The sequence below is a fragment of the Lissotriton helveticus genome, chromosome 1_2, assembly GCF_964261635.1.
Source record: "Lissotriton helveticus chromosome 1_2, aLisHel1.1, whole genome shotgun sequence".
NCBI classification, from domain to species: Eukaryota; Metazoa; Chordata; class Amphibia; order Caudata; family Salamandridae; genus Lissotriton; species Lissotriton helveticus.
Window position 1 is genome coordinate 340,725,863 of NC_136058.1, and position 14,290 is coordinate 340,740,152.

The window sequence follows — 14,290 nt, forward strand, 5'->3', positions numbered from 1 at the left end:
ATCAGTAGCAAAATTACCAGCATAGTTACTAGTACATAAAAAGTGAATGGTGATAGTATGTTAACATGCTGTAAATGAATAAGAGTTAGCAACACTTATAAGCAGCCGTGGGCCGTGGAGGGAGTTACGGTGAGGCAGGGAGGGGGAGAAGCAGGGTGGAGAATACAAGTACACATATTATGAGTAGCAAAATTACCAGCATAGTTACTAGTACATAAAAAGCGAATGGTGACAGTATGTTAACATGCTGTAAATGAATAAGAGTTAGCAACACTTATAAGCAGCCGCGGGCCGTGGAGGGAGTTACGGTGGGGCAGGGAGGCGGGGAGGGGGAGGGGCAAGGTAGAGAGGGCTCCAGCCTGCTTCTCCCCCTCCCCGCCTTCCTGCCCCATCGTAACTCCCTCCACGGCCCGCGGCTGCTTATATCTCACCCTCCCTAATACACATATTATATTATTTGCTAAGAAGGTCTCTTTGTGTTGGTTTAGGGCGTGCCCATACTTTAGTGTCTTAGATTTGAAGGAATCACATCAGCATACACCAGCTCTCTCTTCATGTGAACCGTATCAACTGTTGTGTATGTGTGTTCGGCAAAGCAATATAAAACCCGCCTCATGCCCAGAATTGGCAGAAGTTGCACTTATGTTATGAGTATGAAGTCGTGGAGATCAGACCTCATAACAATTCTGTATCGTGTTGTTCTTGAAACTTTAGCAGTCGCTGTACAGATATAGTTTAACAAGTAAAGCAGATAGTAGACCAATAACATATTATTCTCATGTAAACCACGATGAACTACTAGGTGGAAAGCTAAAGCAACAACTAAGTGTCGTGTGCAGAAGTTGCAAAAAAGGAAAAATGGCGTTTAAACCGGTAATGAGCCCATGCTAACTTAACACGGTGTAAAGATATCCAGGACCTAGATGACACCTCCTCATGATCCGGAAACGAACTGAATAAGATAATAGAAGTGCCATCTCATGAGAGCAGATTGCAAGTTTATATGTGGACGGTCCGCAAGGTAAAGCATTAAAAACTAGGAAAATTTAATGCTAAAGAAAAATAAAACAGCCAAGTACTTTATCGAGTCTTAAGCCAATAGGCAAGGTAAATAATAAAAACTTGACAAATAAGTCAATGAATTGTCAATGAAATGCTAGTACTCAGCATATCAAACATGAAAAAGGTCTATGACATAACTGTGTATGCAAAATAAGCTGCAAGAGCCTCCAATAGGAAGTCACCGTCTTCATCCGAAAACAGTTCAGCCATCCAATTTAAAAGCGGAAAAGAACATACGTGCTCTCCCAGCACCGGATCCTCTATGACCATCAGAGGACAGCTCGGTGGGTTTTCAAGAAAGCTCTGTTCCAAGAAAGACTGTGCTGCCGCCAGTAAATTCCAGGGACCAAGTAGTCCATGCATCAATGCCACAGCCATAATCCTTTCGCCAGGACAAACCAACTCGTGAGTAATGATAGGAGTCATCAGCTGATTAAAGTCGACGTCAGGAGAAACCGGTCCGCAGAGACACAAATCAATGGCCCAATCGAAATCACAGGTCAGGCAGTGAAATACAGGCTGGACACAGGTGAAGTAGGAGAACCGAAAAGATAATCCATATGCCGTGCTTAATATCGCCAACGGCATTGTGCCATAATATTCTAGCATGCGATTGCGGAACAGTGTCAGCAGCTGCAGGGTCGGAGGTTGCATAGGAGGGACATCCATATTTAAAAATTTAAAAAAGCACAAGAGCGTCCGCTGGTAATGCAAGTAAAAATGCCAATCCACGTAGCAGAGTGCAGAAAATACAATGAAAGGAAGAAGGGATGACTCCAAAGATTTTCTCAAATGAAGTCACGAGACAACTGGTAACAACTTTAAAAAAGTGCACCAGGGACTTTGTGGAGGATGCGTTACAGATAGTCGGAAACATGTTGCTGAAATTGAAAGGCAAATGTTAATTGAAAAAGGTTTTGCACCTCTGTATGGGTGTTCGCTATGTGAAGTACGAAAGTTTTACGGGCCGAACTCAAGGCCACCTCTCTCTGAGACAAAAGAGCTCTTATTCTTGCCATGCCGTTGAAACGTGTCTCAAGGTTGGTATTTGTGGCCAGATTGAAAACTCCCTATGTTCATGTGTGGGAGGAAATAGAACATTTCTGCAGCAAATAACCCGTTCACTTACTGTTACGATAAAAGGAATACTTTTAATTAACTCAGAACAATCTTCATTATTGAGCATCAAATAACTACCATTTTCCAACAACTTGAACGTGGGGATGATAGCAGGAACTGGCGTGCCTTGCAACACGCAAGCCATATTTGGTCGGTGTTTGTTGCATGAACCGTGTAAATGTATGTGCCTACACATTAGTGAATGATCTGGCGTCTCAGTGCATTCCTCTCCATTCAGATAAACTTCTTGATCATCTTTGAAACATCTGTATGTGTATGGAAGCGACCAGACCTCATGAAGAAAAGCACTACCTAAAGGTTCATAACGACCTATTGGTATATATTTCATACAATTTGAAAACTTATATAAAGCAAAAGGCAGCGTTATTAAACCGTGGATAAGGCATGTTGCCAAAAAACCCGCAATCCTCTGCTGATGATGTCACTGAGCATGTCATGAATGATGTAATATGTGACATCATCAGCAGTGGATTACGGGTAATGGTATCTCTAGTTTACTATGGTAAATACAAATGGGACACATTCATGCCCCAGCCAAATGCACAGCTTAGTGCCGTCCTTGCGACATTCAAAACTCTGTCAGTTATCTCCAAATTTTCATTTTCAAACCTTTTCATTTTCTCATCTTTTTTCAAGTTTCCTCAATCTCTTATGATAGAATCCACGTGGGGAATGTATGCCTATTTTCAATTTTCTTATATTTACTCTGTGCCCCTCCGGACCTCTTGAATAAATACGATTAATGCCAGGCTCATCTCTAGTTTACTCCCTTATAGCTGTCTTTCTTTTAACATAAGTGTCTGTTTCCTTCCCTTATACTTACTGTTTTTGGGTCGCTTCCGGGTCGCGAACTGGGAAGCGAACTAAGAGAAATAGAGGTTGGCACAGTTCCAAATATTGTACCAATTTTTTAATAACGGGGAGGTAGTTCTGAAAAGAACTTTTTTTTTTTTTTTTCTGAACATTTTTTTCTGTTTTTGAATTTTTCGGAACAGTTTTATATTTTTTGGGGTTTTTCTTGGAGGGGGCAATGAAAACGATTCATTGTAAAGGGCTCAACAGGAGCAACAAAACAAAAAAAAGAAGTATTTATTATTTTGGGCGTTTCGGACAAACTTGCATATGATAGTCAATAGCTCTGTTGAGCAGAGTGATGCTTCTTTGTCCGTAGGAAATGAATCCATCGCAAAATGCGCAGATGTGTTTTACATCACCAAATCTCATTTGTATATTTGGCACCATCTCCCTGCCCTCTGGTCCCGTTACTTCCGGTACAACAGATCTTCTGGCCATAATAGGGAGATTATCTAGGTCGTTCCGAAACTGTGCAGCACTGTAGTTGTTAGGATGCCACCTAGTCATATGGCGATGCATTGTGTAGTTTCCGAAACTGTATTTTTTGTCGGTCCCTCTGGACAGTCTATCTTGACATATATACGGCAAGTTACGTATCTTGCATTTACCTTTTTCTGACCTTTGGGAATTTTAAAGAATTGCCAAATGAAGTTTTCTTTCCGGCGAGACGTCCTGGGCTGCTCAGGCAAAAACTGCTTCTCTTCGTGCTCTTCCTCCTGGTCTTGTTCTTCTTCTTCTTGCTGAATTATAACTTCAGCAGGTGGTCCTCTCTTCCTTGGAGGTGGTGGAGGTGGTGGGGAAGCACCAGCTGAAGCTACTAAAGAAGCCATTGCTCAGTGATCACAAAGGGTCTTTCTCTCACAATGATGAAAGTCACAGTGAGGAAAGAAGGAGGGATTTTCATCATTTGGGAAAAACAAGAGTTCTCAACCAATCAAAAGTGTTCATTTTAGATTATATGACCTAGTCTTACATCATTAGGAAACCAAAAGTGAAATGAACCAATGAAAAGTGTTATTACCAAGTCACATGACTTGCTGTGTTTACGTTAAGCGCTTTGCAGGGCCTCCCGGTTTGCTTCCAGAAACCTGCGCTTTGAGACTCGCTTCGCGTACCAGTTCGCTAACGTAGCACATCATATGACGTATCACGCGACAACGTGAAACGTCATGCGGACGGGAGGCGTCACAATGTTGTTTTCTAACGCGGCACTTGTGGTAAAGAAACGTTTACCGGCTCGCGGTGTATTTCGCGGCATCAAGGTCAGCTAACGGGAAGCTTCCCGATTCGCGAAGCGGGAACGAAGAAAAAAAAATATTTTAAAAAAAAATTATTCATAAACATATAAAATATATTTTTGGATTTAAAGAAGAATACATTTTACAGCTACAGATATTAGCTGTTAAAAAACCAATGAAATTCACTGAAAAAACCATAGGTTATAGACCATATATAGTTAGGAATTAGCATTTACAAAACCTTGAAAATTCACTGAAAAAACCATAGGTTATAGACCATATATAGTTAGGAATTAGCATTTAAAAAACCTTATTTTACTCACACAAAACCATTGAAATTCCATATATAGTTAGTTGCACTAACTATATATCGCGCACCCGCAATCCACTGCTGATGATGTCACATATTACATCATTCATGACATGGTCAGTGACATCACTGATGACATCACTGATGACAACATCCAGTGATTATGTGTTTCTGTAAAGTTTAAATATGTTTTACATATTGAAGAATGAGTGGATGTATAAGTGTCTGAATGAAGGTTTTAGTAGGTGCGTGATTGACTGTATGAGTGAGTGCTTAAATGCGTCTTACTGAATGCACGGGTTAGTGACTAAACTGTCTGAAAGTGTGCATCAGTATGTCTGTTGTTGTGCAAGCTGCTGCATGTGTTGATCAGTAGCTATATAAGTAGCTATATGGGTTATTGATTGGTTGCACAAGTATTTGTATGGGAGACTGAGTGTGTGTATGGCTGGCTGGGAGGTGTGTGACTCTGTGCAGATCAATGTGTACTTGTATCAGTGATTCTATAAGAGAGTAACTATGTGTTAGTATATGTTTCAAAAATGTAAGGTGTTCTGTGTTTAACTGTATAGATGAGAAAATGGAAGTGTGATTGATTCTTTTCAGGACTGACTAGGTGTGTGAGTAACTCCATGAATGAGTGGCAGAGTGTGAGTGTCTGTATAAGTGTATGAGTGCATATGATAGTGTTGTAAAGATGAGTGATTGTATGTATGAATGATTGTATAAGTGAATGTGTGTGTAGACATAGGAATCAGTGAGTGCGTATGTAGTAACTAGTATTGGTGTGTCAATGGTTTCAAAAATGATACTCTCTATTTAACACTGGGTGTAACGGAGGTTATATTACAGTGTGAGGAGATGCATTGTATTATCACATGAATGATATCATCAGTGATGTGATCATTGATGTCAAGTGTGATGTCATCAGTGATGTCATTTGAGATGTCATCAGTGATGTCATCAGTGATGTCACTGACCATGTCATGAATGATGTAATATGTGACATCATCAGCAGTGGATTGCGGGTGCGCGATATATAGTTAGTGCAACTAACTATATATGGAATTTCAATGGTTTTGTGTGAGTAAAATAAGGTTTTTTAAATGCTAATTCCTAACTATATATGGTCTATAACCTATGGTTTTTTCAGTGAATTTTCAAGGTTTTGTAAATGCTAATTCCTAACTATATATGGTCTATAACCTATGGTTTTTTCAGTGAATATATATATATATATATATATTGATAGTTAGAGATAGCCAGATAGACAGATCGATAGATAGATATTTATTTCAATGAAATAATTTCTTGATAAAACTGATTGTTTTTGGCTAGGAATTTCTGTATTGTAATATTTAGGAAAAAAGATTACTTGTCCTAACCAAAAGCAGCAAATCTGCCTATTACAATACTATGAATTGATCGAGGGTATGCCTTAACCCCAAGGAGGTGAGCACTGTTTAACTGATGCCAATAAGTCCTCGTTAGTATAGTGGTCAGTATCCCCGCCTGTCACGCAGGAGACCGGGGATCAATTCCCCGACGGGGAGGCGATTCCTTTTATTCACACAATTAAATAAAATGATGCACTTTCTAACATTGTAAAATATATCTGTCATTATCCTTGCCTATTCCGATTGAGAAAAAAGGTTGAATTCACAGATGGACAAAATGCTTACTGATGTGTTAACTGAAATTCAGAATATGCTCTGAATATTTCAATATGCACAGGCGTACCATCAAAAACACTTTACATCTGCATTCTCTTGGAAAATGAGATGAAGCAGTGGTGAATCCTAGGCTGCTGTTCCACTCGATTGGCACAATTTACAAGTAGAATGACTGCTTTTGGTTAGTAGTGACCCCTGGTGGCTAATAGTTATAAGCTGCAAATGATAAAGTGAGCTGATTATATATATATATATAGATATATATAAATATATATATTGATAGTTAGAAAGATAGCCAGATAGACAGATCGATAGATATATATTTTTTTCAATGAAATAATTTCTTGATAAAACTGATTGTTTTTGGCTAGGAATTTCTGTATTGTAATATTTAGGAAAAAAGATTACTTGTCCTAACCAAAAGCAGCAAATCTGCCTATTACAATACTGTGAATTGATCGAGGGTATGCCTTAACCCCAAGGAGGTGAGCACTGTTTAACGGATGCCAATAAGTCCTCGTTAGTATAGTGGTCAGTATCCCCGCCTATCACGCGGGAGACCGGGGTTCAATTCCCCGACGGGGAGTCGATTCATTTTATTCACACAATTAAATAAAATGATGTACTTTCTAACATTGTAAAATATATCTGTCATTATCCTTGCCTATTCCGATTGAGAAAAAAAGGTTGAATTCACTGATGGCCAAAATGCTTACTGACGTGTTAACTGAAATTCAGAATATGCTCTGAATATTTCAATATGCACAGGCGTACCATCAAAAACACTTTACATCTGCATTCTCTTGGAAAATGAGATGAAGCAGTGGTGAATCCTAGGCTGATGTTCTACTCGATTGGCACAATTTACAAGTAGAATGACTGCTTTTGGTTACTAGTGACCCCTGGTGGCTAATAGTTATAAGCTGCAAATGGTAAAGTGAGCTGATTACATATATATATATATATAGATATATATAAATATATATATTGATAGTTAGAAAGATAGCCAGATAGACAGATCGATAGATAGATATTTATTTCAATGAAATAATTTCTTGATAAAACTGATTGTTTTTGGCTAGGAATTTCTGTATTGTAATATTTAGGAAAAAAGATTACTTGTCCTAACCAAAAGCAGCAAATCTGCCTATTACAATACTGTGAATTGATCGAGGGTATGCCTTAACCCCAAGGAGGTGAGCACTGTTTAACTGATGCCAATAAGTCCTCATTAGTATAGTGGTCAGTATCCCCACCTGTCACGCGGGAGACCGGGGTTCAATTCCCCGACGGGGAGGCGATTCATTTTATTCACACAATTAAATAAAATGATGCACTTTCTAACATTGTAAAATATATCTGTCATTATCCTTGCCTATTCCGATTGAGAAAAAAGGTTGAATTCACAGATGGACAAAATGCTTACTGATGTGTTAACTGAAATTCAGAATATGCTCTGAATATTTCAATATGCACAGGCGTACCATCAAAAACACTTTACATCTGCATTCTCTTGGAAAATGAGATGAAGCAGTGGTGAATCCTAGGCTGCTGTTCCACTCGATTGGCACAATTTACAAGTAGAATGACTGCTTTTGGTTAGTAGTGACCCCTGGTGGCTAATAGTTTTAAGCTGCAAATGGTAAAGTGAGCTGATTATATATATATATATAGATATATATAAATATATATATTGATAGTTAGAGATAGCCAGATAGACAGATCGATAGATAGATATTTATTTCAATGAAATAATTTCTTGATAAAACTGATTGTTTTTGGCTAGGAATTTCTGTATTGTAATATTTAGGAAAAAAGATTACTTGTCCTAACCAAAAGCAGCAAATCTGCCTATTACAATACTGTGAATTGATCGAGGGTATGCCTTAACCCCAAGGAGGTGAACACTGTTTAACTGATGCCAATAAGTCCTCGTTAGTATAGTGGTCAGTATCCCCGCCTGTCACGCAGGAGACCGGGGATCAATTCCCCGACGGGGAGGCGATTCCTTTTATTCACACAATTAAATAAAATGATGCACTTTCTAACATTGTAAAATATATCTGTCATTATCCTTGCCTATTCCGATTGAGAAAAAAGGTTGAATTCACAGATGGACAAAATGCTTACTGATGTGTTAACTGAAATTCAGAATATGCTCTGAATATTTCAATATGCACAGGCGTACCATCAAAAACACTTTACATCTGCATTCTCTTGGAAAATGAGATGAAGCAGTGGTGAATCCTAGGCTGCTGTTCCACTCGATTGGCACAATTTACAAGTAGAATGACTGCTTTTGGTTAGTAGTGACCCCTGGTGGCTAATAGTTATAAGCTGCAAATGATAAAGTGAGCTGATTATATATATATTCACTGAAAAAACCATAGGTTATAGACCATATATAGTTAGGAATTAGCATTTACAAAACCTTGAAAATTCACTGAAAAAACCATAGGTTATAGACCATATATAGTTAGGAATTAGCATTTAAAAAACCTTATTTTACTCACACAAAACCATTGAAATTCCATATATAGTTAGTTGCACTAACTATATATCGCGCACCCGCAATCCACTGCTGATGATGTCACATATTACATCATTCATGACATGGTCAGTGACATCACTGATGACATCACTGATGACATCTCAAATGACATCACTGATGACATCACACTTGACATCAATGATCACATCACTGATGATATCATTCATGTGATAATACAATGCATCTCCTCACACTGTAATATAACCTCCGTTACACCCAGTGTTAAATAGAGAGTATCATTTTTGAAACCATTGACACACCAATACTAGTTACTACATACGCACTCACTGATTCCTATGTCTACACACACATTCACTTATACAATCATTCATACATACAATCACTCATCTTTACAACACTATCATATGCACTCATACACTTATACAGACACTCACACTCTGCCACTCATTCATGGAGTTACTCACACACCTAGTCAGTCCTGAAAAGAATCAATCACACTTCCATTTTCTCATCTATACAGTTAAACACAGAACACCTTACATTTTTGAAACATATACTAACACATAGTTACTCTCTTATAGAATCACTGATACAAGTACACATTGATCTGCACAGAGTCACACACCTCCCAGCCAGCCATACACACACTCAGTCTCCCATACAAATACTTGTGCAACCAATCAATAACCCATATAGCTACTTATATAGCTACTGATCAACACATGCAGCAGCTTGCACAACAACAGACATACTGATGCACACTTTCAGACAGTTTAGTCACTAACCCGTGCATTCAGTAAGACGCATTTAATCACTCACTCATACAGTCAATCACGCACCTACTAAAACCTTCATTCAGACACTTATACATCCACTCATTCTTCAATATGTAAAACATATTTAAACTTTACAGAAACACATAATCACTGGATGTTGTCATCAGTGATGTCATCAGTGATGTCACTGACCATGTCATGAATGATGTAATATGTGACATCATCAGCAGTGGATTGCGGGTGCGCGATATATAGTTAGTGCAACTAACTATATATGGAATTTCAATGGTTTTGTGTGAGTAAAATAAGGTTTTTTAAATGCTAATTCCTAACTATATATGGTCTATAACCTATGGTTTTTTCAGTGAATTTTCAAGGTTTTGTAAATGCTAATTCCTAACTATATATGGTCTATAACCTATGGTTTTTTCAGTGAATTTCATTGGTTTTTTAACAGCTAATATCTGTAGCTGTAAAATGTATTCTTCTTTAAATCCAAAAATATATTTTATATGTTTATGAATAATTTTTTTTTTAAATATTTTTTTTTCTTCGTTCCCGCTTCGCGAATCGGGAAGCTTCCCGTTAGCTGACCTTGATGCCGCGAAATACACCGCGAGCCGGTAAACGTTTCTTTACCACAAGTGCCGCGTTAGAAAACAACATCGTGACGCCTCCCGTCCGCATGACGTTTGACGTTGTCGCGTGATACGTCATATGACGTGCTACGTTAGCGAACTGGTACGCGAAGCGAGTCTCAAAGCGCAGGTTTCTGGAAGCAAACCGGGAGGCCCTGCAAAGCGCTTAACGTAAACACAGCAAGTCATGTGACTTGGTAATAACACTTTTCATTGGTTCATTTCACTTTTGGTTTCCTAATGATGTAAGACTAGGTCATATAATCTAAAATGAACACTTTTGATTGGTTGAGAACTCTTGTTTTTCCCAAATGATGAAAATCCCTCCTTCTTTCCTCACTGTGACTTTCATCATTGTGAGAGAAAGACCCTTTGTGATCACTGAGCAATGGCTTCTTTAGTAGCTTCAGCTGGTGCTTCCCCACCACCTCCACCACCTCCAAGGAAGAGAGGACCACCTGCTGAAGTTATAATTCAGCAAGAAGAAGAAGAACAAGACCAGGAGGAAGAGCACGAAGAGAAGCAGTTTTTGCCTGAGCAGCCCAGGACGTCTCGCCGGAAAGAAAACTTCATTTGGCAATTCTTTAAAATTCCCAAAGGTCAGAAAAAGGTAAATGCAAGATACGTAACTTGCCGTATATATGTCAAGATAGACTGTCCAGAGGGACCGACAAAAAATACAGTTTCGGAAACTACACAATGCATCGCCATATGACTAGGTGGCATCCTAACAACTACAGTGCTGCACAGTTTCGGAACGACCTAGATAATCTCCCTATTATGGCCAGAAGATCTGTTGTACCGGAAGTAACGGGACCAGAGGGCAGGGAGATGGTGCCAAATATACAAATGAGATTTGGTGATGTAAAACACATCTGCGCATTTTGCGATGGATTCATTTCCTACGGACAAAGAAGCATCACTCTGCTCAACAGAGCTATTGACTATCATATGCAAGTTTGTCCGAAACGCCCAAAATAATAAATACTTCTTTTTTTTGTTTTGTTGCTCCTGTTGAGCCCTTTACAATGAATCGTTTTCATTGCCCCCTCCAAGAAAACCCCAAAAAAATATAAAACAGTTCCGAAAAATTCAAAAACAGTAAAAAAATGTTCAGAAAAATAAAAAAAAAAGTTCTTTTCAGAACTACCTCCCCGTTATTAAAAAATTGGTACAATATTTGGAACTGTGCCAACCTCTATTTCTCTTAGTTCGCTTCCCAGTTCGCGACCCGGAAGCGACCCAAAAACAGTAAGTATAAGGGAAGGAAACAGACACTTATGTTAAAAGAAAGACAGCTATAAGGGAGTAAACTAGAGATACCATTACCCGTAATCCACTGCTGATGATGTCACATATTACATCATTCATGACATGCTCAGTGACATCATCAGCAGAGGATTGCGGGTTTTTTGGCAACATGCCTTATCCACGGTTTAATAACGCTGCCTTTTGCTTTATATAAGTTTTCAAATTGTATGAAATATATACCAATAGGTCGTTATGAACCTTTAGGTAGTGCTTTTCTTCATGAGGTCTGGTCGCTTCCATACACATACAGATGTTTCAAAGATGATCAAGAAGTTTATCGGAATGGAGAGGAATGCACTGAGACGCCAGATCATTCACTAATGTGTAGGCACATACATTTACACGGTTCATGCAACAAACACCGACCAAATATGGCTTGCGTGTTGCAAGGCACGCCAGTTCCTGCTATCATCCCCACGTTCAAGTTGTTGGAAAATGGTAGTTATTTGATGCTCAATAATGAAGATTGTTCTGAGTTAATTAAAAGTATTCCTTTTATCGTAACAGTAAGTGAACGGGTTATTTGCTGCAGAAATGTTCTATTTCCTCCCACACATGAACATACGGAGTTTTCAATCTGGCCACAAATACCAACCTTGAGACACGTTTCAACGGCATGGCAAGAATAAGAGCTCTTTTGTCTCAGAGAGAGGTGGCCTTGAGTTCGGCCCGTAAAACTTTCGTACTTCACATAGCGAACACCCATACAGAGGTGCAAAACCTTTTTCAATTAACATTTGCCTTTCAATTTCAGCAACATGTTTCCGACTATCTGTAACGCATCCTCCACAAAGTCCCTGGTGCACTTTTTTAAAGTTGTTACCAGTGGTCTCGTGACTTCATTTGAGAAAATCTTTGGAGTCATCCCTTCTTCCTTTCATTGTATTTTCTGCACTCTGCTACGTGGATTGGCATTTTTACTTGCATTACCAGCGGACGCTCTTGTGCTTTTTTACATTTTTAAATATGGATGTCCCTCCTATGCAACCTCCGACCCTGCAGCTGCTGACACTGTTCCGCAATCGCATGCTAGAATATTATGGCACAATGCCGTTGGCGATATTAAGCACGGCATATGGATTATCTTTTCGGTTCTCCTACTTCACCTGTGTCCAGCCTGTATTTCACTGCCTGACCTGTGATTTCGATTGGGCCATTGATTTGTGTCTCTGCGGACCGGTTTCTCCTGACGTCGACTTTAATCAGCTGATGACTCCTATCATTACTCACGAGTTGGTTTGTCCTGGCGAAAGGATTATGGCTGTGGCATTGATGCATGGACTACTTGGTCCCTGGAATTTACTGGCGGCAGCACAGTCTTTCTTGGAACAGAGCTTTCTTGAAAACCCACCGAGCTGTCCTCTGATGGTCATAGAGGATCCGGTGCTGGGAGAGCACGTATGTTCTTTTCCGCTTTTAAATTGGATGGCTGAACTGTTTTCGGATGAAGACGGTGACTTCCTATTGGAGGCTCTTGCAGCTTATTTTGCATACACAGTTATGTCATAGACCTTTTTCATGTTTGATATGCTGAGTACTAGCATTTCATTGACAATTCATTGACTTATTTGTCAAGTTTTTATTATTTACCTTGCCTATTGGCTTAAGACTCGATAAAGTACTTGGCTGTTTTATTTTTCTTTAGCATTAAATTTTCCTAGTTTTTAATGCTTTACCTTGCGGACCGTCCACATATAAACTTGCAATCTGCTCTCATGAGATGGCACTTCTATTATCTTATTCAGTTCGTTTCCGGATCATGAGGAGGTGTCATCTAGGTCCTGGATATCTTTACACCGTGTTAAGTTAGCATGGGCTCATTACCGGTTTAAACGCCATTTTTCCTTTTTTGCAACTTCTGCACACGACACTTAGTTGTTGCTTTAGCTTTCCACCTAGTAGTTCATCGTGGTTTACATGAGAATAATATGTTATTGGTCTACTATCTGCTTTACTTGTTAAACTATATCTGTACAGCGACTGCTAAAGTTTCAAGAACAACACGATACAGAATTGTTATGAGGTCTGATCTCCACGACTTCATACTCATAACATAAGTGCAACTTCTGCCAATTCTGGGCATGAGGCGGGTTTTATATTGCTTTGCCGAACACACATACACAACAGTTGATACGGTTCACATGAAGAGAGAGCTGGTGTATGCTGATGTGATTCCTTCAAATCTAAGACACTAAAGTATGGGCACGCCCTAAACCAACACAAAGAGACCTTCTTAGCAAATAATATAATATGTGTATTAGGGAGGGTGAGATATAAGCAGCCGCGGGCCGTGGAGGGAGTTACGATGGGGCAGGAAGGCGGGGAGGGGGAGAAGCAGGCTGGAGCCCTCTCTACCTTGCCCCTCCCCCTCCCCGCCTCCCTGCCCCACCGTAACTCCCTCCACGGCCCGCGGCTGCTTATAAGTGTTGCTAACTCTTATTCATTTACAGCATGTTAACATACTGTCACCATTCGCTTTTTATGTACTAGTAACTATGCTGGTAATTTTGCTACTCATAATATGTGTACTTGTATTCTCCACCCTGCTTCTCCCCCTCCCTGCCTCACCGTAACTCCCTCCACGGCCCGCGGCTGCTTATAAGTGTTGCTAACTCTTATTCATTTACAGCATGTTAACATACTATCACCATTCACTTTTTATGTACTAGTAACTATGCTGGTAATTTTGCTACTGATAATATGTGTACTTTTATTATCTAAGGTACTACGCCTGAGAAGACGGCATTAGTAAATAAACATTTCAAATACACATCT

General features: G+C 39.3%; 1 non-coding gene across 1 annotated transcript; it reads left to right on the forward strand.

Moving 5' to 3' along the window:
* The first annotated feature begins 6,792 nt into the window (after positions 1 to 6,792).
* TRNAD-AUC (transfer RNA aspartic acid (anticodon AUC)) lies at positions 6,793 to 6,864 on the forward strand. Its single transcript has one exon. It is a non-coding gene; the product is annotated as a tRNA-Asp (tRNA).
* Positions 6,865 to 14,290: the final 7,426 nt, after the last annotated feature.